The sequence below is a fragment of the Marmota flaviventris genome, chromosome 1, assembly GCF_047511675.1.
Source record: "Marmota flaviventris isolate mMarFla1 chromosome 1, mMarFla1.hap1, whole genome shotgun sequence".
Taxonomy (NCBI): Eukaryota; Metazoa; Chordata; class Mammalia; order Rodentia; family Sciuridae; genus Marmota; species Marmota flaviventris.
In genome coordinates this window covers 12,967,396-12,971,951 of record NC_092498.1, presented here as the reverse complement: position 1 = coordinate 12,971,951, position 4,556 = coordinate 12,967,396, and the positions used below count along the sequence as shown (strand labels likewise).

The 4,556-nt window shown below is 46.4% G+C and overlaps 1 long non-coding RNA gene across 1 annotated transcript; it reads left to right on the top strand.

The window, feature by feature from the left end:
- The first annotated feature begins 392 nt into the window (after window positions 1-392).
- Window positions 393-3,510, top strand: LOC114082547 (uncharacterized). The gene is made up of 3 exons (XR_011706436.1): window positions 393-446; window positions 591-2,915; window positions 3,042-3,510. It is a non-coding gene; the product is annotated as an uncharacterized lncRNA (long non-coding RNA).
- The last annotated feature ends 1,046 nt before the right edge of the window (window positions 3,511-4,556 follow it).

Here is a 4,556-nt window from a genome sequence, read left to right as displayed (position 1 = left end):
CATATATAGTTCTGTCACTGTGAATGTCTACAGATATAGAAATTTTCATATTTAAGTTTCATATTAAAATATGAAAGACAAATTGAAAGACATACTGAAAGACAAATGAATAGAAAGCCCTTGTTCTGGACTTTCGGAGAGGACACACAATATGAGATCTCGGTATACGATAGCACTGAGGCAGAAAGTGCTGACCCATGCTTTGGTTTTTGTTAACTAGAAGTATATCAATATTTAAACATGTCATGCAAGTATGCTCTAATGTGCATCACGTGTTTTCAGGTTGTGGTGATAGATAGAGGAAATGATGTCACTGTGATAACAAGGGACAGCCCTCCTCCTCTGCAGCTGCTTATAATGACCTCCTTTGGTGAGTCTCCATCCATCCTGAACTCCCATGGGCACCAGGCTCCTTTTCTATGTGGGCTTCTGTCTCCTGGGAGCAGGTGAGTCCTTAGGACACCAAGCAGTTTGATTGTATGTGTGTGGGTGCACATATGTGCCTTCACGTGGGTGTATGTGCATGTGTGGGTGTGGGTGTGTTGACCATGATGCATGCCTCATCCTCTGCCCATCTTCTTTCTCCACAGACCACGCCCATCCTGGAGTCTCCCAGTCCCCCAGGCACAGGGTCACAAAGAGAGGAAAGAATGTAGTTCTCAGGTGTGATCCAATTTCTGGACACAGTGGCCTTCCGTGGTACCAACAGACTACGGGGCAAGGCCTGGAGTTCCTGATGTCTTTCCAGTATGAATGTGCAGCAGATAAGTCAGGGATGCACAGTGAGCGGTTCTCTGCTAAGAGGCCACAGGGATCCTTCTCCACTCTGGAAACCAAGCTCACAGAGCCTGGGGACTCGGCTGTGTACCTCTGTGCCAGCAGCTCAGCCACAGTGTAGCACAAGCTCCTCCTTCCTGATCACAAAACTCATTCTTCTCTCTCTTTGCAGCTCTGAGACACCTAGTGTTCTTTCTTTGCTCTTCAACCTTCAAGGGAAGGTGGTGGACTAGGACGTCAGCTGGCCTTTGAGTAGAAAGAGGTCACAGAAGGACTTCCAAGGATGGGCAGGATTGGGTTTCTGAGATTCCTTTCATTTTGTAGCATTTGCTTTGCCTTCTGTTTCATCCTGCGTTCTCATCCATCTGGAGGGCAATGCCTCTGGATTTGCTTACGGCTCTTGGGGAGGTTTCTGTGGTTCCCTTGGATCCAGAAGTCAGTCATTTCAATAGCTCAGCTCTCCCCCCAATAGGCAGCCAGGACAGTGAGACACACAGCAGAGCTTGTGCAGCTTTCAGAGCATCACGTTAGGCATCCTAGAATGAGGGGTCATTGAAGGGCAGTTGTCCACACCTAACTCTTTTAGTCCAGTTTAAAAGCTACATGATCTGCCCATATGAGAGGTCTCTGTCATTATGAGCTGATTTCAAAGATGGGGAAAATCATTCTCCTCAAGATGGTTCTCAACAAGAATGGAATAGGGAGTTGTGTCAGGGAAACCCTAGGACAATCAAGGATTTGGAGCAATTCTAACTCAGGGTGGAGCCAGGGACTCAGGAGCAGATGCTTGGAACTGGAGACAGTTCTTTGGGTGACATAGCAGACCTGGAATGAGCTCTATAATCCAGCACAGAGTCTCCTGGCATTGCACCAATGTGCCTTTAGCTCCCTCCACTCCTCTTTTTCTTCCAGAACCATCTCTCCCTCCCAGCTGCTCCCATCAGCAGGTGTGCATTGTCCAAGTCCTTCTTGGTGTAGGATGCACTTGGTCCCCCTTCCCTCTGCCCACCACTGCCTTCCCCATGAGATACTGCTCCGTACGTGATTGTTGCCTTAAGGTTAGCCCACCTTTTCTTACATTCTAATTCTACTTTTCATTCACCCATTTAACTTTGTCTTGAAGTTGACCTCATTACATGCCCAGGTCTTTGCTCATATATACTTTTGAATTAACAGTGACAGGCATTTGGTTGTGGTGGTCTGGATTTCTTGGCATTTTTTATTTATCTTGAGTAATAGAGTAAAGAAACTTACACTTCAATTCCTGTGTTTTCTTACTAATAGTTTTACACTATATATTATTTCCTGTCATTCCTCCCATTTTATTTCTCTGCATTTAGAAGACAATTTGAAGGGTGAAGATCTCAGATCAAAACTGCCATGTCTGTGAGTGAAGACTGATGGTGTTTTATGAAGCGTGGCAACTGAAAGAAATAGTCAGAATTAGTATCAGCGTTGGGATTAGGGTTTAAGGAAGTTGATCCTAAAACTTCCATTACTACTTCTGGAATTCTATCCTAATTTTGGAGTGGACGCTTTATCACTGCCTGGCCACAAGATGGCACTGTGAGACCATTGGGCTCCAGTGATCTCAGGAAGCGTCTGAGAGAGCAGCCTAGGAAGAGAAGGGTTAAGAACAGCCTGGACTTGGGTCCCACATCAGGTTGGTGTTGAGAAGTTTTCAGTTATTATTCAGCTACCTACATCGCTGGGAGGGGTAGGAGGTCCCTCTAAGCTGAGATGCACAGTTGAAGAATGTAGGCAGGACAGCTGCAGGTGTCAGGGCAGCTACAGATGGAGTACAAACTGCCCCAGAGGGAGGAGGGAAACCACAGGTGGGGGTGCCCCAACTCAGTGCACTGCTGCCACACCCACCGTCCCCCAGTTCTTGCTAAGCAGCAGCATCCATGAGTGGAGTGGTTGATTTGCCTGAGCCAGTGGGGAGGCCCCTGGGCCAGGGAGAACCCACAGGGTGTGGAGGAGTGGCATGAGGGCCCCACCTCTCAGGTGACTGGAGAGCAGCCTCAGAGCCCCAGCTGTCATCCTGTGGTCACAGCATTAGCTGGGAGAGCTCCTTTCCATGGGGACCTGCATGAACCCCAGACTCTTCTGTGTGACGCTTTGTCTCCTGGGAACAGGTGAGTTCTGCAGCTGCTGGAAAACCCTGTCATGGCTTTGCCAAGTCCAGGCTCCCAACTTCCCAAACCTCTGCAGATACAGACACTTTTTCAGTCTTGACTTTGCCTATGGCTCCCTCTCCACAGGCCTCATGGACGCTGTGATCACCCAGAGGCCCCGACACCTTATCCTACACACGGGAAAAAAGACAACCCTGGAGTGTTCTCAGAACCTGAACCATTATGCAATGTTCTGGTACCGACAAGACCCAGGACAGGGGCTGAAGCTGCTGCACTACTCAGACAGTGTTGGCAGCACAGCTGAAGGAGAAGCCTCCCAAGGGTCCAGTGTCTCCAGGGATCAGAAGGAGCATTTCCCCCTGACCCTGGAGTCCCCCAGCACCAGCCAGTCCTCCCTGTACCTCTGTGCCAGCAGCGAAGCCACAGCAGGGCACAGCCAGCTGCTCTCTGCACAAGAAGTGCAGCCACAGGGTTCAGGTGGACTCTCCTTCCAGAGCCCCTGCCTCAGCCAGCAGAAAACATTGTCCTGAAGCCCCTCCAAGACTGCCAGCCTCCACCCCATGGACCTCGTGCAGCATGGATATGAGAGCTAGGTTCACTAGTGTGTGTGTGTGTGTGTTGTCCTGACATACAAATAACATTCAATGTCACTTTCTCAATTGAATATTCTAGTAATTGATTCAAGGAGAGAAAATCACTTCAACATGAAATTTAGATTATATTTTCTTTTCCAGGGAGAAGAACAATGCAGATAATCTAGGATTTTCTTAGTTTACTTCCATTGCAGAAAGTCACTTTTAATTCCATTAGATCCCAAGCAAACATACCCTGTTAAATAAATCTCATTAACAAGTCTTAAAACACACCCATAAACTATCCAGAGAGGGGAAATGTTGTTAGAGGCACCAAAATACCATTAGATCTGAAGAAAATACATTGGGAGAATTATAAAAAAGAGACAATAAACTAAGTCTTCACAGAACTGTGTTGAGTCTTATGGTAGTTTGAAATAGGACCTTGATTATTAATTGTGTTGGCTGGAATTAAAATACATGATCACCTTAATGTTCTTCTTACAAAGTATTACAGCATAATATTGGACAACCATTTTATCTTCCTCCAGCCCATCTTCCTCCTTGGGACCTGCAGAACAGGTCCACACACATAAGCATGATTTCTAAACTGGGACCCATTTTCTGCAAGACCATGAGGCTTACAGCTGGGATTCTAAGAACACAGAAAACACAAGTGTCTATGGTGCACACTGTGCACCTCTATGAGGCTGCCAGAGGTGAGCACCTGCTCACCCAGGGCCCTGTGTGTGAAGAGGGGAGCAGGCAGCTTGTTGGTAAAATGTCAGTTTACGGCTGATGAATGGATGAAAGCTCAAATGAATGATTGATTGGTGAGACTGATGGAGACTAGTTCCCTAAGTTTTGACATTTAGAGCAATTTATGAATGAGTCCAGCAGCCTTGTGGATTTTTTCCTAAGTTTCTGTTTGTCTACAACTTTAATTCAGCAATCAATGCTCAGGTGTATTTTCTCCAACTTGTTAATGTGGCTTATTTTGATGCTAAATTTTTATGTTGTATATTTCAATCCTGAACACTTTTATAGTCAAAGTATTTTGTGTAATATA